The sequence below is a fragment of the Eulemur rufifrons genome, chromosome 8 (assembly GCF_041146395.1).
Source record: "Eulemur rufifrons isolate Redbay chromosome 8, OSU_ERuf_1, whole genome shotgun sequence".
NCBI classification, from domain to species: Eukaryota; Metazoa; Chordata; class Mammalia; order Primates; family Lemuridae; genus Eulemur; species Eulemur rufifrons.
Window position 1 is genome coordinate 90,945,268 of NC_090990.1, and position 24,624 is coordinate 90,969,891.

A 24,624-nucleotide genomic window follows, 5' to 3' on the forward strand; every position below is an offset into this window, starting at 1 on the left:
CACTTGAAATACCACACACCCCCACAACTTCCTTCTCCTGTCTTTGCCACCTCTCTCCTTCTCGTCCCCAAATTTAGAAGTCCCAGAGTCCCCCCTGATGGCTCCTTTCCCCACATCAGCCAGTCACTATGTTGCCCGGATTCCACCTCTGAGCATCCCCACCTCACTCCAGTCCCTCCTAGTCTAGACCCTCCACATGTCCCACCTAGACCTCACCTCAGGGCAGCTGAGTTTCCTGTCTGCGCCTTTGCTGCTGACCACATTGCCGCCTGAATGATTTTTCTAAAACGTCAACCTCATTATGTCAACTCTGAGTTAAAGCCCTCATTGCATTCATGTCCCAGTTGTGTTTCCTGAAATGTAGGACTCACGAAGTGAGTGGCACATGACATGATTCTGGGAGGTTCAAGGACCTCCTACACCACGCACCAGGGCACCGTGGGGTGACCATTAACACAGAATTGCAAGATGAGAAAGTTGGTTCTTTCTAACTCTGGTTACACTGAGGAGAAAGAAACATCTTTCTTTCCCTTGTTAATTTCTCCTTCTTGTGGGAATCAGGATTCCAGCCACAGCTGCCAGCCAGCCAGAAAGGCAACTAGCAGAAAAACAACACAACAAAAAGAAAGACAATTAGCAATTAATAGATGGAATGATAACATGGTCTTATTAATATTTTTATTTTATTTACTTTACAGTTACCTTCTATATGTGACATGTGATATCAGGTTTCTTTTTTATTTTTTCTTTCTGTAGACCCCTCAGCTGGGACTACAGTCACACACCACCACATCCATCTAATTTTTTCTATTTTTAGTAGAGACGGAGGTCTCACTCTTGCTCAGGCTGGTCTCGAACTCCTGAGCTTGAGCGATCCTCCTGCATCAGCCTCCCAGGAGTGAGATTTACTTTTGTACCTTTACATTTTTTTTCATTGTGGTAAAATATACATAACATAAAGTTTACCATCTTAGCCCTTTTTTTTTTTTGAGACAGAGTCTCACTCTATTGCCCGGGCTAGAGTGCCATGGCATCAGCCTAGCTCACAGCAACCTCAAACTCCTGGGCTCAAGCGATCCTCCTGCCTCAGCCTCCCAAGTAGCTGGGACTACAGGCATGTGCCACCATGCCTGGCTAATTTTTTTCTATATATATTTTTAGCTGTCCAGCTAATTTCTTTCTATTTTTAGTAGAGACAAGGTCTCACTCTTGTTCAGGCTGGTCTCGAACTCCTGACCTCGAGCAATCCTCCCGCCTCGGCCTCCCAGAGTGCTAGGATTACAGGCGTGAGCCACCGTGCCCGGCTGAAGTTAATGTTTTGATTGCTGGACCGCTTGCTCTGTTCCACTATACTGTAAGCTCCACGAGGGCAGGGACCTCCGCCTTGTCCTTGACTGTCTCTGATTCTGAGTGGCTGGGACAGTGATGGGCGCAGAGTAGGTGGTGTTCAGTCGGCATCCACGGGCAATCAGGTAATAGCTACGTTGTGAGGGTTGAGTGGGCAGTGGTCCTTCTGACAGTATTCCAGAAGGGTGGCACTTGGTGAACAAAGGCCTGGAGGTGGGAAGCAGCAGGGTGTGGGGGGCAGATGGGTTGCAGTTGGTGTGGACAGGCAGAAGCCCTCAGCCTCCCATACCCCTGCCTATTATGAGACCCCACAGCCCTAGCACTTTGTCCACACTTCCTTCACTCCCTACATCCTGCCTCATGTGATGCGAGTTCATTCATCGGCACTTACTGAACCCCTACTGTGTGCAAGGTATGGAGTTAGGGCAAAACACCTACCATGTGCAGCACAGGGCAATTTCCAGAGTGATTTGCCACCCGGTATCATGCCTCATGCTCACAGCAGCCCTACAGAAAGGAATCATCCGTCTATCCATCCGTCCATCCATTCCCATACTCAAACACTTAATAAATGTGTGTCAAGTGCTGAGCACGTGCCAGGTGCCAGGAATGCAAAACAGGCAAGGCCAGCAAGGCCCTCATGGAGTGGGGAAGAACAAACTCATAAACAAACCAGCAAGGCAGTCTGCAAGTGTGATAAACTCTGTGTAAAACCTAACAAACAGGTGATATTATGGGGAGAGACTGGGGCCCATCAGTCTGGTCAGTCGGGGCGGAGGGGGGGGGCTCTCTAAGAAGGTGCCATTGGAGAAACCTCCAGCCATGGGAGGAACGTGACAGGTGGAGCTCACAGCAAATGTAAAGGGCCCGGCGGCATGGAACAAACAGTGCCTGGGCATTGGAGGGACAGTACCTGAGTGTCACCAGAGAACTAGAGTATTCGATGGGGTGAAGTGTAGGGAGGGGAAAGGATGAGATGGAAGAGGAAGCCAGCAGCCAGATTAGGAAAGGCTTGTCAACATTTGGATTTATCCGACAGTGAGAGTTTTTTTTTGTTTTTTTTTTTTTTTTTTTTTTTGAGACAGAGTCTCATTCTGTTGCCCAGGCTAGAGTACCGTGGCGTCAGCCTAGCTCACAACAACCTCAAACTCCTGGGCTCAAGTGATCCTCCTGCCTCAGCCTCCCAAGTAGCTGGGACTACAGGCATGTGCCACCAGGCCCGGCTAATTTTTTGCATATATTTTAGTTGTCCAGATAATTTATTTCTATTTTTAGTAGAGATGAGGTCTCACTCTTGCTCAAGCTGGTCTCGAACTCCTGACCTCAAACGGTCCATCTACCTTGGCCTCCCAGAGTGCTAGGATTATAGGCGTGAGCCACGATGCCGGGCCAAGAGGTTTTTTTTTTTTTTTTTTTCCTTGAGACACAGTCTCACTCCATCACCCAGGCTAGAGTGCCATGGCATCAGCCTAGCTCACAGCAACCTCAAACTCCTGGGCTCAAATGATCCTCCTGCCTCAGCCTCCCAAGTAGCTGGGACTACAGTTGTGCACCACCAGGCCCCGCTAATTTTTCTATTTTTAGTAGAGACGGAGTCTCACTCTTGTTCAGGCTGGTCTTGAACTCCTGAGCTCAAGTGATCCTCCCACCTCGGCCTCCCACAGTGCTAGGATTACAGGCATGAGCCACCATGCCTGGTCCCTACAGTAAGATTTGAGTCCACCGAAAAGTTCTGCAGAGGTGAACCTGGCTGATGTCTCCACACCATCACCGGGCCACACTGGAGGCAGCAGAGATGGGAAGATCCACATTGGCTTAAGGTCTATGTGAGAGATAAAACTGTCAGAACCAACTCTGGAAGCCTTGGTTTCTCTTCCAAAACTATTTCACCCCATCTTTCCAGAAAATGGCACCACCTCAGCCCTATGGCTCCAGTCAGAAATGTCTAACTTCAGCATCCTTTCTTTCTCCCCTCCCTGACCCCTTCTGCCCACATCCAGCTCTGTCAGTGTCCACACCAGGAGAAGGGAAGTTTCCAGGCAGTGCCAAGTTGCATTTGATTAAGGTGCACCCAGGCAGCCTGGCCGTGGGAGAGTCCCAGCTACTCACTGCTTCCCTGGTGCAGGTGGAGACAGTGGACATTCAGCTTCAGCCACAGTGAGGTTCCGCCAGTTGAAGATGACAAGGGAGCAAGAGACAAGAGCTGGGGCTGTTGCCAGAGAAAAATCAAAATGGTAGACCATGGACTCCAAGGTGGGAAAGGAGGAAGGGGATAGGGGAGACGTGGTGGCTGTGAGAGAGTGGAACTTGAGCAGGAGCCACCCAACAGAAAGTGAGCTGAAGGGACAAGAGCTGTGGTCAGGGTGCAAAGGCAGGGATGGTGCTGTCAGCAACAAGGACAAACTCTGGGGCGTGGCCGTGGGAGTGGGCAGCTGGGTGCAGGGGAGGAAGTGATGTCTGGAGGTGAGGTGGTCAGGATGCTGTTGTCTGGGTATTGCAAATGCCATGAGCCAGAAGAGCCAAAGTCCCCCCAGTGAGGGGAGCGGCTGGAGGTGGAGGTGGAGGTGGTAGGCGCCAGTACTGGCTGGTGTGTGTCCAGAGGAGCCAAGGGGTGAAGGAGGAAGGATGAGGAACAGTCTGGAAGCTGCAGAGGGGAGCAAGGAGGGTGCCAACCTCCGCCAGAGGTGGAGGTGTTTTCTCCGGAAAAGGTTGCTGGGCAGTCTCCACCAGGGCACGGAGGTAGGGGTACCCTGAGAACCCCAAGGCCCCTAGAGAGAGTCTGCACAGGGAGGTGGCCAAGCTGAGGCCACACTTGGCAGGCAGACTTTCCAACGGGCCACCAGGGGGTGGGGTGGGGTAAGAGAAGGATGGGGAGAGGGACTTGTGAGTGGCAGAGATCACGGGAAAAGTGGGAGGGTCTGAGGGGTGAGAAGGTAACTAGCTTTTAGCGTGAGTTAACTACCTTTTCTACAACTGCCTAGAACCCCCAAACTGAACCTTTCTGCCCAGCTCTTTCCAGGCCAGCAGCACTGGTCTCCCCACCCCCCACCTCTGTACTGGAGCACTCGGTTCAGACCCAGGTGTGAGTGGATGAAGGGCGCAGGGGTGGGCCCACCTCCGCAGCCCTGCTCCTCTGCAGAGAATTCCCCTGGGCAGAGAGGTGCCACCTAACAGCAGTGCAGAGACCAGTCTCCCACCAAGAGGGGGTTGGTGGGGACCCTGGGGCACTGGGTTAGCCATCAGGCCCCCTGTGGTCTCTCTTCCGTGGAAAAGGCAGGTACCTCCCAGAGGGCCAAGGCTTCCTTATCCGTGTGTGCAGGTGGAACCGGTGTAGTACACCTTCTCCTTTGTCCTGACAGGCTTGGCATGGGACTCCCACCTTGGGGCAGGGGATGGGAAGAAACTGGCACTGTGGTCACCATCTTGGCTATTACAGAGCAGTGGACCTTACCATGGGAGGGAGGGAGGCTGTGGTGTTTTGGGACAAAGTCTGATGGATGGAAGGATGTCAGGTGACGTCAGGGGAAACTCTGCCCATCTCAGTGCCCTCAGTGTCCACTCTGCAGCCCAGGCAGGAATGGGGCTAGACCCTGGAACGCAGGGAGTAAGGTCCAGTCCCGAAACCCTGGGATTTCACAGACCGCCAAGTGATCGGTGTGCCAGAGCTGGGACTGGGGACACGCACAGGCATATGGATCCCCAAGGAGGTGCCTTGTCTGCCTGGAGGGTCACAATGCTCACAGGTTGGGAGTCTTCATGGAACCTGGGCCAAGAAGCACCAGGAAGCTTGAATTTGTCTTTTTGGTTGGAGGGTGCTCACCTAGTAGCCTGTGACAACTGATAAAGGTAACAGTCCCAGCAAGGCCCACTGAGTGTTAGTGACACATTAGGTGTGAGCCCTAGATGTGGAGTCCACCCCCTCAGGTGACCCACCACACCCCTGGCAGGTAGACAGTGTCACACCCCCATCTCACAGAGGAGGGAGCTCAGCCCCCCACAGCTGCCCTGTTCCCTGGTGAGCACACTCTCCATCCATTTATTTATGTGGTGAGTGGTTTTTGAGCCCCTGCTACATGCCAGGCACAGGTAGGTGCTGAGGCTGTAGCAGATTACAGCCGAGATAAACATTGCTGCCTTCATGGACTCCCACTTTGCCTCACAGACACAGAAACAGAGGGAATGCAAAGTCAGTCAGAGAGCTGGCGTGGTTTACAGCACAGACCACCACGGCTTCCACTCTGCTGTCGTGAGAGCACTCCGCCTGGGCAGGAGCCCTGAGGGAGGGAGGATGCTCGCTCAAGGGCTGGGGCAGCCCCCAGGCCCAGGCCTGTCTCGTTACTGTGAGCCCAGGTGGGAGAGGCTGTCTGGCCCTCTGAGCCCATGTGTCTCTGGAGACCAGACAACATGGAGCCAGATTTGGGCCAAGTGGGGTCCCACCACTTGGTGTGTCCTGATCGAAGAGCTCATAGAACCACTGATGGCATCTCTGACTCATCCCTTCCTCTCTAAGTGCAACCACCCTCCACCCTACCCCCTCCCCGCCCCCCACCAACTTCCTGCAATTGATGCTGGCTGTCGGCGGGGACCCTTGCCAACACTATTGGCCAGATACCTACACATGGCCTTGCACCATTTCCATGGCAGCTTAGGGCTCCGAAGGTGAGTGTCCCTGCAGAACTTGAAGGGAGCTGAACTGTCCTTAAAACTGAGCCTTAGAAATTACATAGCATTGCTTCTGCCATGTCCTGTTGTCACTGTCCTCTATAAGGCTGGCTCAGCTTCAAAGAGAGAAGACATAGCCCCCGGTTCTCGATGGGAGGAGTGCCGGATAACTTGTGGACATTTGGAACCGCCAAACAGCTAGGAGAGGTAGCAGCAGAAGGTGAATGCAGGACGTCCGATGGCAGAGTCTACATTAGGCCCTGGGACTCCATATGATGCCAGGCTGCCAGGAGAGAGGAGGGCTTCATGAAGGCAGAGGCTGTGGGCCAGAGATGGGCCAGAGAGGAGTCATGCAAGGGTGGTAAGAGTGCTGGCCTGTGCGGTGTGGACAATATGGAGGGTCAGGGACTGCTGGGCCAATGGGTGGTTCTGGGGCTGGAGGTGCGCATGCTCAGAGAACCCCTTGTCCTGGGCTGGACGCCTGAATCAGTACCATGGGCCAGGGAGAACGGAGGACAGGGTCCTGCTCTCAGAGCCTGGCCAGGCTTTGCAAGGAGCTGGCAAGGGGCCCTGGGGGTGTCAGATTCCCGTACCCAGATTGCAGCCACTGCAGCCCTTGGGAAGTGAAACTTTCAAGGCCAGCTTTATCTGTTGTTTGAGATTGGCCTTCAGTGGCCCCCCTGCTGGGAGAGGCAGACAGGGGCACAGGGGCGGGGCCTGAAACACACCAAAACTTGCCTGAGGGATGTGGGAGAGAGGGGACCCCCCCTGAGGGGATTCCTAGTTTGGGGGAAGGGCCATGAACTCACAGGACCCCTCTCCTTTAACACCATGCCCAGGGGTTGGGGGAGGGACTCTGGCCTGGGTTTTGGTAGCAGCTACACCAGGAAAGATCTCTGTGACTTTCAGAAGTCACTTCCCTTCCGAGCGCTCAGTTTCCTCATTTATCAAATGTCAGGCTGATTGGTCTGTAAGGCCCTCTGCTCCCCTGACATCACCACACAGACTCTTCTCCCTAAACCCCTTCTCTTGGTCCCCACCCAGAGCCTGCCGGCTGGCTGAATGAGCTGCAGGTGTTCCCAAAGATGAGGGCATGGGTGTAGCCCAGATCTACCATGACTTCAGGCTGGGTCTCTCCTCCGATACCCCTGCCACCTGCCAACTTGCTCCATTCATAGGGGAGATGGGGAGAGAGTGTGGGCAGCTTGGGGTGGCCCAGCTCCCCGGCTGGGGACACCACTGGACTCTTCAGCCCTCCTTCCTCAGGGATCAGAAGCATGCTGGCTAAACCCTACTCTGCCAGCACCACTACCCAGGCACCCACGGGGCAGGAGTGAGGGAGGAGCTGGGAAAGTATGAGGCCCCCATAGACTCTCATTGCAGCTGGGACAGTAACAATAATTATTCATCATTTTGGGTAACTGGTGTTTAATATTCATCTTCCTTGCCAGACTGAAAGCTCCCTGGAGGCAGGGCCCAGGTCTGGTTCACTGCTGTATCCTCAAGGCTTAGAACTGTGACTTGCATGCCGAGGTGCCCAGTAAATAATTAAGTGAATGAATGAATTGTCTTGAAGCATATTTAATCCAGTGAGGGATGATTAGGCATGTACCAATACTATGATAAGCCTGCCATGCCATGCAACATTTATTATTAACATGCCAGCTGACATATACTGGGCACGAACTCTGTGCCAGGCTAAAGTTGACAGATTAAGCAAATAAAGATAAACAATGCCTACTTCAATTTGAAATTCAGATAAACATTGAATAATTTTTTAGCCTAAGTATGTCCCATGCAATGTGAGCGTCCTGTGTCTTACCTGGCAACCCCATGCCAGGCCACATTCTCTAATCTTCACACCAACCCTGTGACAGGGGTACAACTTTCACGACCCTTTACAGATGACGGTACTGAGGCACCAAAGGGATAAGTAACCTGCCCAAGGTCACGCAGCTGCAAAGTGGCCAAACAAAGGCTCTGTCCTGGGTATTGTAATTGGAGCCCTGAGTTGGGGCTTAATCACCAAGATCTCTTGCTGCCCAACAAGTGCCCATAAGTAGTGGGTGCTGGGCTGGCTCTGGGACCCAAGAAGGAAAGGTCATTTGTCAAGAAGGACAATAGCTTTGGCTAAGGTGGACTAGGAAAGCTTCTCCGCGGAGGAACGGGAGAGGGGTAGGACAGAGAGGGTGGGCAGAGCTTTGCAGCAGCTGGGTGAGAGAGAGGGGAACTCAGGCTCAGACCCCAGCCCTTCCCAGCTGTGACTTCACCTCTCTGAGCCTTGACTCTGCTCTGTAAAATGGGTACAACATAGACCCACAGCCTCTTATTGAAAATCCTGGGCCCAGGTGTGGTCTGGAACTCAGAATTTTCAGATATTAGAAAGAGTTTGGTGCATGAGTTGTATGTTCTATAGCACCCCCAGGGGACCTAGGAGAGCACCCTATGAGCAAACATGGACATTTCCGCAGCAAACAAGCGTATTCACTGCAAAGCAGGATAAGTAGTCTACAGCTTGGTCTTAGTCAGGTCAGATTTTGCCATCCTGTAAGTTTGGTTTCCAGGCACTTGAGGAGTCTGGAATTGAGGACAAGGGAGGGCAGTTTCTTGGGGGATAAGGCCTGCGGTCCCAGCACAGAGACAGCGCTTGGTCCCCAGACTTCCCTGCCTTCCTTTCCTGGCCTGCCTGCGGGGCACCAGGGAGGAGACTGGCTCCTTGGAAGCGGAGGCGTCTAAGGAGTTTCCAAATGGGAACACCAGTGGCTGCAGGCCCCAGGACGTGGCTGGCCGAGCTGCAGTGTTATCCTTGGAGTGGCATTCCTGGGCTGCCTGGGCCCTGAGTCACCCAGGAATGCGGCCTGGCCAATCCGTGGGTTGAGGGTGGGCGGTGGGCAAGTGAGGGCATTATGGAGCTGGCCTGCGCCACTGCTGCCCTGGAGAGCCCGGGGGCTGCCCCACGGACTGGGGAGGAAGGGTGTGGGGACCGCACCTGGTTGTCCCCAAGGGCTGACCAGGAACCTCCAAAAGGGATGTGGGACGAAAGAGCACAACTTTCAGTTTTAGTTATTTGTATTCCATCCTTTTAAATTTTAGTTCTTTTTCCCCCCAAATAGGTAGTACATTCATATGCTTTAAAAATGTAAAAATACAAGGGTCTCGAAGAGATATTTGTACAGCTGTGTTCATAGAGGGATTATTCACCTTAGCCAAAAGGTGGAAGCAACCCACGTGTCGATGGAGGATGAATGGGTAAACAAAATGTGGCTTGTGTATAGGTACAGTGCAATATTATGCAGCCTTAAAAGGGAAGGCATTTCTGACACAGGCCAACTTCAAGGACATTATGCTCAGTGAAATCAGCCAATCACAAAAAAAATGCTGTGTGATTCTGCTATATGAAGAACCCCGGGTAGCCTTATTCTTGGAAAATTGGTGGTTGTCAGGAGCTGAGGGAGGGGGGAATGGGGAGTTATTCTTTAATGGGCATGAAGTTTCCATTTTTGAAAAGAGCTCTAGAGCCAGGCCTGGTGGCTCAGGCCTGTAATCCTAGCACTCTGGGAGGCCGAGGCGGGAGGATCGCTCAAGGTCAGGACACCAGCCCAAGCAAGAGGGAGACCCCGTCTCTACTTAAAATAGAAAGAAATTAGCTGGACAACTAAAAATATTTAGAAAAAATTAGCCAGGCATGGTGGCACATGCCTGTAGTCCCAGCTACTCGGGAGGCTGAGGCAGTAGGATTGCTTGAGCCCAGGAGTTTGAGGTTGCTGTGAGCTAGGCTGACGCCATGGCACTCTAGCCCCGGCAACAGAGTGAGACTCTGTCTCAAAAAAAAAAAAAAAAAAAAATTGGTTAAAACGGTAAACTTTATGTTATGTATATTTTACCACAATGAAAAAAAAATGTAAAGGTACAAAAGTGAATCTCACTCCTGTCCTCCAAGCCATCTATTTCCTTCACCTAAAACACCGGGTGTTTTGGTGTATCCTTCTAGAGACAGTCTATGCAAATCCATGTACACACATATAAGTATAAATGCAGGAATATAAATCTATATGAACGTATATATGCACACCACTTTTCCTCTTTAAAAAATGCAATGGTAGCGTTGTCTGCATTTGGCTTTTTCCATTTAACGATACATCTTGGAGATCCTTCTAAATTAATGCCTGGGGTGCGGTGGCTCATGCCTGTAATCCCAGCACTTTGGGAGGCCAAGGCAGGAAGATGACTTGAGGCCAGGAGTAAAGACTAGCCTGGGCAACAAGACCCACCTCTACAAAAAATTAAAAAATAACATATATATATATATATATATATATATATATATGTAGCTGGGCGTGATGGCACATGCATATAGTCTATAGTCCTAGCTACCTAGGGGCTACAGGACAGGAGGACCACTTGAGCCCAAGAATTGGACGCTTTTGCAGTGAGTTACGGTTGCACCGCTGCACTCTAACCTCAGAGACAGAGCCAGACCCTGTCTCTAAAACTAAATAAATAAATAAGTAAATAAAACAATGCCTAACAAGTTTGCTTGTTTTGTTTTTTTAACAGCTTTATTGAGATGTAATTTCATAAAATGTATCCTTTGTAAGTATTCAACAATTTTTAGTGAATTTATAGAGTTGTGCAACCATCAGTACAATCCCATTTTAGAATATTGTTCCTTTGGATTCGTTTACAGTTGACCCTCATTCCTGCCCCAGCCCCAGCAGCCACTGATCTGTTTTCTGTCTCCATGGATTTGCCTTTTCTGGAAATTTCATATAAATGGGATCATACAAATATGTGGTCTTTTTTGTCTAGCTTCTGTCACTGAGCATAATGTTGTTGAGGCTCATCCATGTTGTAATGTGTTTAAGTGGCTTGCTCCTTTTTATTGCTGAGTAGTATTCCATTGCGTGGATATGACACATTTTGTTCATTCATTCACCAGTTCTTGGACATTTGCATGTTTATTATGAATAATGCTGCTATGAGCATTCACGCAGTCTTTGTGTGGGCATTATTTTTTCCTCTTGGGTAGGTATCTAGGAGTAGAATTACTGGGTTGTGTGGTAAGTTTGTGTTTAACTTTCTAAGAAACTGCCAAACTATTTTCCAAAGTGGCTGCATCATATTACATTCACACTAGCAATGTGTGAGGGTTTCAATTTCTCCATATTCTTTTTTTATCTTTTTTTTTTTTTGAGACAGAGTCTCATTCTGTTGCTCGGGCTAGAGTGCCGTGGCATCAGCCTAGCTCAAAGCAACCAAACTCTTGGGCTCAAGCAATCCTCCTGCCTCAGCCTCCCGAGGAGCTGGGAATACAGGCATGCACCACAATGCCTGGCTAATTTTTGCTATTTTTAGTAGAAACAGGGTCTCGCTCTTGCTCAGGCTGGTCTCAAACTCCTGGCTTCAAGCTGTACTCCCACCTCGGCCTCCCAGAGTGCTAGGATTACAGGCGTGAGCCACTGCACCTGGCCAATTTCTCCATATTCTTGAGCACACTTGTTCATTGTCTTTTTGATTATAGCCATCCTAGTTGGTGTGAAGTGGTGTCTAATTGTGGTTTTAATTTGCATTTCCTTAATAACAACTACAATTGAACATTTTCATGTGCTTGCTAGCCATTCATATATCTTCTTTGAAAAGATGTTTATTACAATCTTTTGTCCATTTAAAAATTGTCCTCTTATTAAGTTGTAAGACCTCTTTTTTTAATAGCTCAGTTGTATGAGCTGAGTTGGTTGTATGGATGGGATATTTAATTTGTTTAACTTGTTTCCCATTGATATCTCTTTTAAATGTTTCATTATATATATTATATAGTAGGCATAAAATATTAGTGTAACAGTTTATATTCCTGACATAAATAAGTAAATAAATACATCTCTTGGGATACTTCCTCAAATTATTTTGCAGAGAGGAGATTCCCGTAAGCTTGGGGACCTTTGGCTAGAGCCTTCCTCCCACTCCGCCCCTCCACGCCAGCTCCACCACAGCCACCAGGCCTAGTCTAGCAACCCTGAGCTTGGTAGAAACTGTGTTAAGATCCTGCTCCTCTGGCAGCCCCCAAAGAGCCTGACCAGGATCCCCTAACTGATGGGGGAAACTGAGGCTCAGAGGTGGTCCACCCAGGGTAATGTTGGCACAGTCTGACTTTCGGGGGCTTCCTGGCATGATCCAGAGCCCACCCCTCCCTTACTTTGGGAAGCTCCAGGTGGGTGACATGATGAGTGTTCATGTTAGGGTTCCTTGAGTCCAGCAAGGTGAGAGGAGCTCAGAGGCCAGGAGCGTGGTTTGGAGCTGGTGCTGCCCTTGGTCTCTGTGCTCTGTCCTGCCTCTGCTCAGCCTGGCCACATGGCCTCACACACTCATCGTATCAGCTCAGAGCCATCCAAGAGGAAAGACTCTATTGATCCTTTTCTTCCCTCCTTCATCATCTTCATCATCATCATCATTGTCACCATTTCCTGCAGACATACCCTGTGCCTTTATATGATATATGGGATCTCTTTCATCCTCCTGCTGATCCTGTGAGCTGGAGCTGATTAGTTCTCTGTTGCAGAAGAGGAAACTAAGGCACGGGGAGGCTACGTGACTTCTCCGTAAGGGATAGAGTTGGAATTCAAACCCACATTTGACTAACTGCGAAGCCCATACCTTTGATAGGCACACGGCCCTGCCTGCCCTTTGGGGGCTGAGAACCGGGGCAGACTCAGCTTCCAGCTGATGTTTGTCTGATTCTTGGCAGACATCTTGGAGAAACCCGCTGGTGACACAATGAGGGCGGTGTGGCTCCAGAGTCAGGGGACGAATGTAGGGCTGAGAATTGAGGGTGCCTCTCTTGCCCTGAGCCAGGGCAACTGCAGAGCAGGTCCTATGCAGGGCAGGGCAGGGGTGAAGGCAAGAGTGGATGCCAGAGAGCCTGAAGGTCCCACAGGGCAGGCATGCTGTACACCCCAGCCAAGCCCAGGGCTCAACTGGCACAGGGGAGAGGGGGGTTAAGCCCGGAGTAGGCAGGAGGACAGAAGTACCTGAGCTTCTCTACTTCGGCAGGAGAAAGCTAAGCTCTGTGATTACACTTTGTCTTTTCATTTGCACTCTGTTTCTGAGTAAGCATTTCTGTTGGGAAACTCCAGCCTTGTCTGAACTGAACCCAAGGAGAAGGGATCTGTGGGCACCCAGGGCAGGGTGGGGGTGGAGTGGGGAGCAGTCGTCAGGGCCCCTGTGGAGGGCAATATCTGGTCCCAGGAGCTCAGGCCTAGCGACCCCATCCTTGGCTGCATAGCCATCTGTGAGTGGCTCCCAAATTCACTCCTTGCCCCTTAGCTTAGCATTCAAGGGCATCCTCTCATCCAGCACCAGCCCTTGCTGCCCTCATCTCAGTTTTTGTTCACACCATTCCCCCTGCCCCTCCCCCTGCCCATCCCAGATCTAACACTCGAATTCTGATCATCCTTCAAGGCCCAGCCCAGATGCCTCCTCTAGGAAGCCTCCCTTGATACCCTCAGCTGGGAATGACATCTCCCTCCTCTGACTTCCCACAGCCCTCAGCTGACATCTCTCTGGGGACGCATCCCATCATCCTACCAGCGGTTGGCCTTGCCTGTTACCCTGCTCAGCATCCTTCCCCTTCTGATACCAATCCCCCAATTGTCCTTGGGAGATCACCTGTCCCCCACCCTCAGGCATGTGGTCCAGAAGCAGCTGACTCCACCCCAGGATCCAGAGAGAGAGGCACATAACCCAGGCCTCACAGCCAGAGCATCACATCTTACCTCCCCCCCACCCCCCGTTCCTGTCCCCATCCCCTTGCTTGCTGCAGTGACTGGTTCAGGGATGGGCCTGTGACCCAGTCAGAGCCAGAATTCAGTTGGGGTTTTTCTGACGTGACCAGGAGATGGGCCCATTTTTTCAACTGGGACTGATATGCACAGGATACAATCCCAAGAATATGAGTCTTTCCAAGAATGAAGCCGAAACAGAGAAAAGCAGAGCCAGGAGATGGCAAAACAGATTTCACAATATTATAAGAACCTGGATCCAGCCCAGTCCATGAGGACAGAATATTCCCCTTTTGAGCTTGGCTCAGTATTGCATAACTCAAAGTGTGAACCTAGGGCACCAGCTAATCTAGGGGACCAATGGGGGTGGGGGAAGAAACGTTTCAGCCTTATTTAGAATTTTGCAATCAGAAAATATGAAGAGGCAATAACACACATACACACAAACACACATTTATTTTAAAAATAGCATTTGAATCTGAATTACCTTCAGAAGTGAAAAGTGCACAGTCTTTTCTCTCTGTAGGTCATCTTCTGACTCTGGATTCCTGTGACTTACAAGTACAAATCCCTGACAGATATCCTACTTCTGCTCTGTTTTTCAGTGACAGTGTCCTACTTGAGCCTACAGGGAATCTCCTGCAAGCCAGGTGCCAAGACCTCTTGCCTCTGTGCTCCCACAGCACCAAGCACAGGGCCACGCACACAGCGAGGCTCAGTGAGGGCTTACGGGACTGTCTGTGTGAGGAGTGGACACTCTTGCTGTCCCGGCCCTCCCTACCCCATTGTCAGTAACCAACGGGGTGGAACACGCTATATTTGGTGACCTGTTCTTGTGCATCAGGCAGGAGAGGCTATAGTGTGCCTCAGTAACAAATTTACCTCCAAATCTCAGTGACTTCTTAACACACACACACACACACACACACACACACGTATTTCTCATTCACATAAAGCTGCTGAGGGTTGGGCAGCTCTCCAGGTCAGCTGTCCCTTGTATGATGACCCAGTGATCCAGGCTGCCTCCTGTTAGTGGCTCCACCATTTCAAACTGTGGCCTCTGTGCTCACCATCAAAAGCAAAGAGAGAATAGGAGGGTTGGACACCAGCACTTAAATGCTTTTGTCCAGAAATGACACGTGTCATGTCCAATCTCAGCCCATTGGTCAGAGTTCATCATGTGGCCCCAGCCTGACTGCAAGGACAGCCAATGAGCTTTCAGGGTGGCCACGTTGACTGTCCTGGGGAGGAAGAGACAGAGGCACAGAGGAAATCACAGACTTTGAGGTCAGATGCTTAGACTCAAACATGAGCTCTTCTATTCATGAGCTATGTGACCATGGGAAAATTACCAACTTTTTCTGAGCCTTGTTTTTCTCCTGTGCAAAATGGGGGTAAAATAAGAGTCCCTACCTCATTAGGTTGTCGAGAAGATAAATCAGATAATGTTTATAAAAAGTGCTGGTGATGTCCAGCTCATGGTAAGCATTTAATAAATAGATACTATTTGATTAGACTCAGTTTGTTTAGAAAAAGTTGAAGATGTTTAACATGTGATTGAAAAACACAGCTGAGACATCAGCAAAACTTGCATTAGACCTAGAGCCTCCCTCTGGACAGCTGTCCCCCTCCTCACTCCTGCCCAGGGTCCCCTGCTCTCCTTCCCTCCCCTTCCTGGGACCCCCAGGTGCCCACTCTCCTGTGTGTGAGAATATCTTCCCCCTCTCCCAGGGAATGTATATGTGAAGCCTCAGTGTTGATTGTGGGGACAAAGTCTCGGTCCTCAGTTGAAGAATTCCAAACATTAGCAAGCGGAGGAGAGAGGGGTCCATCTGCCCCCAAACATTGTTCCTTTTCACATTTCTGGCAAACAAAGTGCCCAGAGAATGGAAGACTTCCATGTGGATACTGAGATTCCTGAAAAGCTTCTTGGAGGAGGACAGATTCAGGAAAGCTTCTAGGAGGAGGAGGCCCCTCGGGGAGGGCTGAGTGAGGTGGAGAGGGCTGGAGAACAGCCCAAGAAACTTCAGAGTTGGAGGAGACCATGAGAAACCATGCTGGCGATGGAGTAGCAGACAACGCCTCACATCCAAACAGCCCTGCAACAGTTTAGCAAGCGAGGCCACCAGACTGGTGAAAACTCAACAGAGCTCAGTGGCGGGGCCAGATATGGCGGGGCCATATCTGAACTCTCCTTTTCAGTGTTGTCACTGGGAAGCAGTTGCCAAGCCAAGGACCACATTTCCCAGGTCCCCTTGGCCCCATGACAGGTTCTTGCCAATGGGATGTGAGCTGAAGTAGCGTGTGTCACTTCTGCGCCAAGGCTTTTGAGAAGTGGTTATGCCTTCCCGGGGGCTCTTGCCCCTCCTACTAGTTGGGTGCAAAAGACGATGATTAGACCAGGGGATGGCAGAGCCTCAAAAATGGAAAAAGCCTGGTCTCTAAGTCACTGCATGGAGGAAGGCCCCCTGCAAACCAGGAACACCTGCTAGGAACTGGTATGTGAGTGAGAAATAAACACAATACTTTTGGGGGTTACTGGTTGTGGCAACTAGCATTGTCTTAAAGCATGGTAAGCACGTCTTTCTTTGAAGGGGCTCTCGGAGCACTGTGACGTGTACAGGATGGGATGCACACCCCTTTGGCACTGCCACCAGCCCTCCCCTGACAGTCCTTCTGCCTGGCAACGCGGAAGCTGTCCTGCCTTGCTGCCCTGCTTCCCCACCCACACCATTCCCAATGACAGGGACAGTACCCAGGGTGGGTGGGGTCTGGCTTGTCTAGTTTTCTGCTTCTTGAGAATCTTTCCTTAGAGCATGAGTTGAGTTAGAAGTTTTGGCTCTTTTGAAAGATGTGGGCAGCTGACTTTGTAACGGGGTGAAGTGACATGACAAAATGGGCTGGAGAAACCATTGAGGGTGGCAGCCAGTGGGAGAGAGAGGGAGGCCAGCCCAGGGGTTTGGCTGCAACATTTTGAGTAGAGGAAAGCCCAAGAGTTTCAGCCTCTGTCTTCCTTTGCAAGTTGAGCCAGCTAAGGCTCAGAGGCCAGGTGGCTCTTCCGGGAGAGAGCAGAGTGTACCACCCACACCATTGAGGCCAGCTCACCTGCCCACAGAGGGCCACACTCATCCCAGGCTGGTTGAACCATCCCAAGGGCTGGTTGAATGACGGAGCTCAGAAGGTTCTGGGGAACAAGAGCACCATCCCAAGGCCCCTTGTATTGCCCGCCTTCCCCTTCCAGGACAGTGTTGAGGAATAACATCCCTTCTTAGGAACAGGAGAGAGAAAGGAAGTCAGTTTTCCACATGGTGTCGTGCATCTGACCTCCCTCCCTTCACATGGCCACCTTCTTTTCAACCCCACAGACCTTCCACAGCTGTCTGCAAATAAGTGGCACCTCCTGCATACCTGCTTCCCCATACCTGGGATATCCAGATGGACTGTTTTCTGTCACTGTTCTGGTGTTCAGTTCTGCTGACACTAACAGAAAACAAAATTTTAAAATTTCCATTCACAATAGCTCTTTTAAAAACCATGAAGCGCTTGGGAATAGATTTCACAAAAGATGTATAAGACCTCTATGCCAAAGACTACAAAACATTGCTAAGAGAAATTCAAGATGACCTAAATAAATGGAGAGATATGTGCATGGATTGGAAGACTCAATATCGTTGAGATGACAGTTCCCTACAAAAAGATCTTTAGATTTAACTCAATTTCAATCATGATCCTAGTGGACTCTATTGTAGAAATTAGCACGTTGATTCTAAAATTGTTATGGAAATGCAAATGACCTAGACTATCCAAAACATCTTGAAAAAGAAGAATGAAATTGGAGGACTTACCCTATCTGACTTCATGACTTATTATAAAGCCAAAGTAGTCAGGACATTGCAGCTCTAACATAAGGATTAAAAAATAGATCAATGGAATAAAAGAGAGACCTCAGAAATAGCCCCACAATTAAACAGTCAGTTGCTTTTTTATAAAGTCACAAAAGCAATCCAATGGGAAAAAGAAAGTCCTTTAACAAGCAGTGCCAGAACAATAGAATATCCACATGGAAAAAAATAAACTTCAACCCCTCCCCCTCACACCATTCATAAAAATTAATTTTAAATGGATCATAGAAATCAGTCAAAAGCTAAAGCTATTTTTTAAAAGCTAAAACTATAAAGTTTCTAAAAGAAAACATAGAAGAATATCTTTGGGACTTGGAGGGTAGGAAAAGATATATTAAGACAGATCACAGAAAGCAATAACTATTTTTAAAACATCGATAAATTAGATTTCATCAAAATAAAAAAAGTTCTGCTCATGAAAAGACACCATTAAGAAATGATAAGTAAGTCTCAGGCTCAGAGAAAATATTTGCGAAACGTATCTGACAAAAGACTTATATGCAGAATATATAAAGAATCCCTATAATTCAATAATATTAATGAAAAGATAACTCAATTTTTTTAAATAGGCAAAATATTTGAATAGAAACTTCACAAAGGAAGATATACAGATGGGCAAGAAGCACGTAAAAAAGTGCTCAACATCATTAGTCGTCAGGCAAATACAAAATAAAACCATAATGAGACACTAACATACACCCACCAGAATAGCTAAAATTAAAGACTGACAACATCAAATGTTGACAAGGATATAGAGCAACTGGAACTCTCATACATTATTGGAAAGAATGTAAATGGTACACTTTGGGTAAAAAGCTGGTAGTTTCTTATAAAACTAGACCCACTATGATCCAGCAATTCCACGTCCAAGTATTTACCTAAGAGAAATGAAAGCATATGTCCACAGACCCATGAAAGAATGTTCATAGCAGCTTTATTCATAATTGTTAAAAACTAGAAACAGCTCCAGTGACTATAAGCAGAAGAATGACTAATTCTTCTGGTATAATCACATAATGGAATATTACTCCACAATAAAAAGGAATTAACAATGCACGCAACAATATTAATGAATCTCCCATAGCAGTGAGTGAAAGAAGCTAGACACAAAAGAGTATTTGTAACATGATTTCATTGATTTATATGAAGTCCCAGAATAGGCAAAACTAATCTATGGTGAACAAAATCACAATGGGAAGTCTCAAGAGGCTACTTTCCAGGGCAGTGGGCTTGAGTTATACAGGTACAGGAATTTGTTAAAATTCACCTATTGTATATTTAAGATCTGTGCATTTCCTGTTTGTAAATTTTACCTTAAAAAAGACAAATACTGAATGCTAATCAATTATATGCATCCTGAAGTGTTTAGGGGGAAAATACAGCTTCTTTACCTGCCTGCAACTTTCCTTGAAATGGTTCAAAAAGATGGAAGGATGGATGAATGGATGGACGGAGAGAGAGATGTACATTTATGTGATTGAGCAAATAGAGCAAACTGTTAATTGTAGAATCTATGTAGTAGGTATATGAATGCCCAGTTTTCCAATTTTTTGCCTGTTTGAAATTTTTCATAATAAAAGGTTTTGGATAAAGGGGAAAACAAACAAATCTCCATTTTTCTGGACCATTTTTCTCCTTTTAAGAGACCCCTGAGACTCCCCCATCAGACTGCATGTCCTTGTTCATGAAAGAAGTTGCTGTTGGTCCATGATCACCCAGACCCTCATCCCAAGCTGCCCAACCCCTCTCCTGGCCCTCCCCTGGGCTCTCTGGAACTCCCAATCCACTGGACTCTCGACCTCTTCTGGAAATTTCCCCCTACTTCCTGAGCCTAAGGGAAACCTAACTAGTCCCCAAGACGCTGCCTCCTGCTCAGAGGAAACTATTTTTTTCTCATATTCTAAGACCCTCAGAGCCAGCAGGTGGGAGTGAGCAGGTGTTTTCCTTGCCCTCATGTTCCTTCCAAGTCATTTCTCTTCATTTCCTCCCTCAAATACTCTAATTCCTTTGAAGTTCACACCAACCTGCTAAACCACTCTGTACCTCTCCCCAGTGCATCCACCTGCCTCCCGACCAGCCTCCTGTTCCTGGACTTGAGCTCCAGGCAGAGTCTCCACCCCACCCCCACACCCTGTCAATGTTCTTGTGACCTCACCGACCACATGGAGGACCTTCAATACTCTGGCTTCTCAGTTCCTTGACCTCCTCATCCCCAGAGAGCTTTTGCTGTGCTCCAATCCAGCCACACATGCACATAGCACACTCTAGACCTTGTCCCACCTCTGACATCCCGATTCCCAGCATCCCACACATGGACACCATCACCCTTCCCTCTAGCTTTCTGACTCTTGTCCCCACTGCACCAATCCTCTGAGTGTGAGGACAGCACCAATCCCGCCACCCACACACTCTTCCTCCATGGCCCCTTCTCTAATTCTCATCTCTCCTTCCCACTAAAATGCCCTACCTTCTTGCTTGTTTTAACTTTCTCTGTAGCATTTACCACTTTCTAACACCAATTGAAACTTACTTATGATTTCTTTTTTTTTTTTTTTTTTGAGACAGGGTCTCACTCCATTGCCCAGGCCAGAGTGCTGTGGCATCATCATAGCTCACAGCAACCTCAAACTCCTGGGCTCAAGAGATCCTCTTGCCTTAGCCTCCTGAGTAGCTGGGACAACAGGTATGCACAACCATGCCTGGCTAATTGTTTTTTTCTTTTTTTAGAGACAGGGTCTCACTTTGTCACCCAGGCTGGTCTTGAACTCCTGAGCTTAAGAGATCCTCTTGCCTCAGCCTCCCAAAGTGCTGGGATCACACCCAGCTTACTTATTCATTTTATTAGTTGACTCTGTCCACCTAATAGAATGTATGCTCCAGGAACTTACATGTTCTTGTCTGTTTATTCTCTACTGTAACCTCAGCATCTAGAGTAGTGCCATGGCATGAAGTAAGTGCTTGATAAATGCTTATTGAAAGAATGGGGGGAGGAAGGAAAGAAGAGGAGGAGGGAGGGAAGGAAGGAAGGGAGGGAGGGAGGGAGTGAGTGGCCCATAGGATGGGAAATCACCAGCTAGAACAAGACAAAAAGACAAAGAGCCTGCATTCTCAGTGACCCCAAGGAACTTCAGGACCAGTCCTGAACTGCCTCCTCCAGGCTTCTATTTTGTGTAAGATAAATAAGTTCTATCTTGTTAAAGCCATAGTTCTTTTGGGTTTTTCTCATATCTACTGAATGAATCCTAAGTGACAGTTTTATCTCTCCTACTAGGCTGCATGCAACTTGAGGACAATGGCTGTATTTATTTTCTTCAAAGTGCTTTGCAGAACATAGATTCTAAATAAATGGTCATTGGGATGAATGAGAGAGAGATCTTGAAAATTAGCCAGAAGCATCAATATGAATCTACCCTGAGCACCAGCCTAGGGTCAGGAGCTGGGGTTCCTTGGCCGTGTCAATCAGTGTGGTCACAGGGGGTGCAGGGAAAGGCGAGGGAAAGCACACTGAGGAAGTCAGAGGAAGCAGAGGTGGCCAGTGGTGATTCATGTTTGGGCTATCTCTGTGTGCGTGTAGGCTGATGAGTTTTGTTGTTCAGGGGGTGCAACTGGAGTTCCCTCCCTAGGTTTCTTTTGTTTCCTTTTTGTAACAGCTTTATTGAGACATAATTCATCCACCATACAATTCACCCTTCTAAAGTGTACAATTCAGTGATTTTTTCGTATAATCACGGATCTGTGCAACCATCACTACAATCAATTTTAGACCATTTTCGTCACCTTATTTTTTTTAGAGATAGGGTCTTGCTCGGTTGCCCAAGCTGGAGTCCAGTGGCTCAATGATAGCTCACTGAAGCCTCAGACTCCTGGGCTCAAGCCACTCTCATGCATGAGTCTCCTGAGTAGCTGGGACTACAGGCACGTGCCACCACACCCAGCCTCATCACCTCAAAAGGAAATCCCATACCCTTTAGCAGTCATCCCACATTCCCCCACCCCTACCCTGGTCCCAAACAACTACTAATCTACTTTCCATCTCTATAGATTTGCCTATTCTGTACAGTTCATATAAATGGGATTATACTGTCAGTGAGTGGCCTTTTGTGTCTGGCTTCTTTAACTTAGCATAATTTTCAACGTTCATCCAGGTTGAGATGTGTATCCACACTTCATTCTTGTATTGCTGAATAATGGTGCATTGTACAGAAATGCCACACTTTATTTATCCATTCTTCAGTTGATGGACATTTGAGTTTTTCCCCCTTTTTTAGCTATTCTGGATAACACTGTTATGAATATTCATGCACAAGAGACTTGTGCATATGTATGTTTTTAATTCTCTTGGGTACATACCTAGGAGTGGAATTGCTAGAGCATATGGTAACTCTACATTTAACCTTTTTTTTTTTTTTTTTTATTTAATTTTACAGAATCAAAGAGTCTAACAGTATATCTTGTTAGATACAGTATGTCCTCATAATGTATACATTATTTCTTGTACAATGATATGAAATAATATGGGAAATGTTCATGATAAATTATTAAGTGAACAGTGCAAGTTAAAAACAATAGTTTCATATTTTTTTCCCCACCCCCCCTTTCCCGAGTCAGCACCTTCAAGTGTTACATTTAACCTTTTGAGGAACTGCCAGACTGTTTCCCAAAGCAGCTGCCTGTTTTATAATCCCATCGTCTTTTTTTTTCTCTTTGTCAACAGTTATTGTTTATTACAGCCATTCTAGTGGGAGTGAAGTGGTATCTCATTATGGTTTTGATTTGCATTTCCCTGATAGCTAATGTTGTTGAGCATATTTTCATGTGCTTATTGACCATTTATATATGTTCTTTGGGGAAATGTCTATTCAGATCCTTTACTCATTTTTAAATCAATGTTTTTTTTTATTGAGTTGTAAGAGTCCTTTATATATTCTAGATACTAGGGCCTTATCAGATACATGATTTGCAAATATTTTCTCCCATTCTGTGGGTAGTCTTTCACTTTCTAGATGGTGTCCTTGGAAGCACAAAAGGTTTTTATTTTGATGAAGGCCAATTTATCTATTTTGTTGTGTGGCTTGTGCTTTTGGTGTCATATCTAAGAAACCATTACCTAACCCAAGATCATGAAAATTTGCCCTTATGTTTTCTTCTAAGACTTTTACAGTTTTAGCATTAACATTTAGGTCTTTGATCCATTTTAAATTAATTTTTGTATATAGTGTGAGGTAGGGATCCAACTTTATTTTTTTTTGTTTATAGATATTTAGTTGTGCCAACACTATTGGTTGAGATTCTTTCCCCATCAAATTGTTTTGGCATTCATGCCAAAAATCAACTGATCATAAATGTGAGGATATTTCTGGACTCTCAATTTTATTCCATTGATCAATATGTCTCTCCTTATGCCAGTACCACACTGTCTGGATTACTGTAGCTTTGCAGTAGGTTTTCAAATTGGAAAGTGTGAGTCCTCCAGCTTTGTTCTTTTTCAAGGTTGTTTGGGATATTCTTAATCCCTTGAATTTTTATATACATTTTATAATCAGCTTGTTGATTTCTGGAAATAGGCCAGATGAGATTTTGGTAGGGACTGCATTGATTCTATAGATAAATTTGGGGAATATTGTCAACAATATTAAGTCTTCCAATCCACAAATATAGGATGTCTTTCCATTTAATTAGATCTTCTTTAATTGCTTTTGAAAATGTTTTATAGTTTTCAAAAGTATGAAGTTTGCACTTTTTTTTAAAGTTTATTCCTAAGTATTTTATTATTTTTGATGTTATTATAAATGGAATAATTTTCTTAATTTTATTTTCAGATTGTTCATTATAAATATATAGAAATACAACTGATTTTTTTTTCTTGCAACCTTGCTGAACATATTTATTAGTTCTAAAAGTTTTTTTAATGGATTCCTTAGGATTTTCTATATAAAAGATTATGTCATCTGAGAATATAGATAGTTTTACTTCTTCCTTTCCAATTTGGATGCTTTTTCTTTCATTTTCTTCCCTAATTGCCCTGGCTAGAAACTCCAGCACAATGTTGAATAGAAGAGGGAAGAGTGGACATCGTTGTCTTATTCCTGATTTTAGGGGAAAAGTGTTCAGTCTTCCACCATTAAATATGATGTTAGCTGTGGACTTTTTGCAAATGCCCTTTCTCAAACTGAGTTATTTACTATTGTTAGTTTGTTGAGTGTTTTTGTCATGAAGGGGTGTTGGACTTTGTCAAATGCTTTCTCTGTATGGATTGAGATGATTGTATGGTATTTGTCTTTTATTCTATTGAAATGGTATATTAATTTTTGGATGTCAACCCAACTTTGCATTCCTAGGGTAAATCCCACTTGGTCATGTTGTATAATCCTTTTGATATGTTGTTGGATTTGGTTGCTGGGATTTTATTGAGAATTTTGCATTTATGTTCATGATATATATTGATCTTTAGTTTTCTCTTTTTCTGACGTCTTTGCCTGGTTTTAGTATCAGGGTAACATTAGCCCCATAGAATGAGTTGGGAAGTGTCTAAGTTTCTTTTTGGCTAAACTTTTGGTCAAACTTATCTCTTGATCTTTATACAACACTAGGAGAAAATGCCAAGACCTGGGCAGATTTATCTGGGGTTCTCAGCTTTAATATGCATCACAATCAACTGTGCTATTCAAAGCAGATTCCTGGTTCCTGGGCTACAGAGACTCTTAGGAAGTCTGCAGCAGGGCTAGGTACTCTCTATTTCTAATAAGCATTCCTGAGAGATTCTCAGATGAGTGTCCTTTAAGAAACACTGATAGACTTGCCCAAGCTGCCCCAGCTGAGTAGCCAAAGAGGATGGTTGAGGAAAGTAATGTTTCTTACAGAGTCTTTGTTATGTTCATGTCCATTATATATATTTAAAGGGGAAGCTAGAGTATGCACATTTCCCAAACTTATTTGCT

General features: G+C 46.9%; 1 pseudogene; it reads left to right on the forward strand.

Moving 5' to 3' along the window:
* The window catches only part of LOC138390316 (rho GTPase-activating protein 27-like), an 82,818-nt pseudogene that overhangs the window by 14,041 nt on the left and 44,153 nt on the right, over positions 1 to 24,624 (forward strand).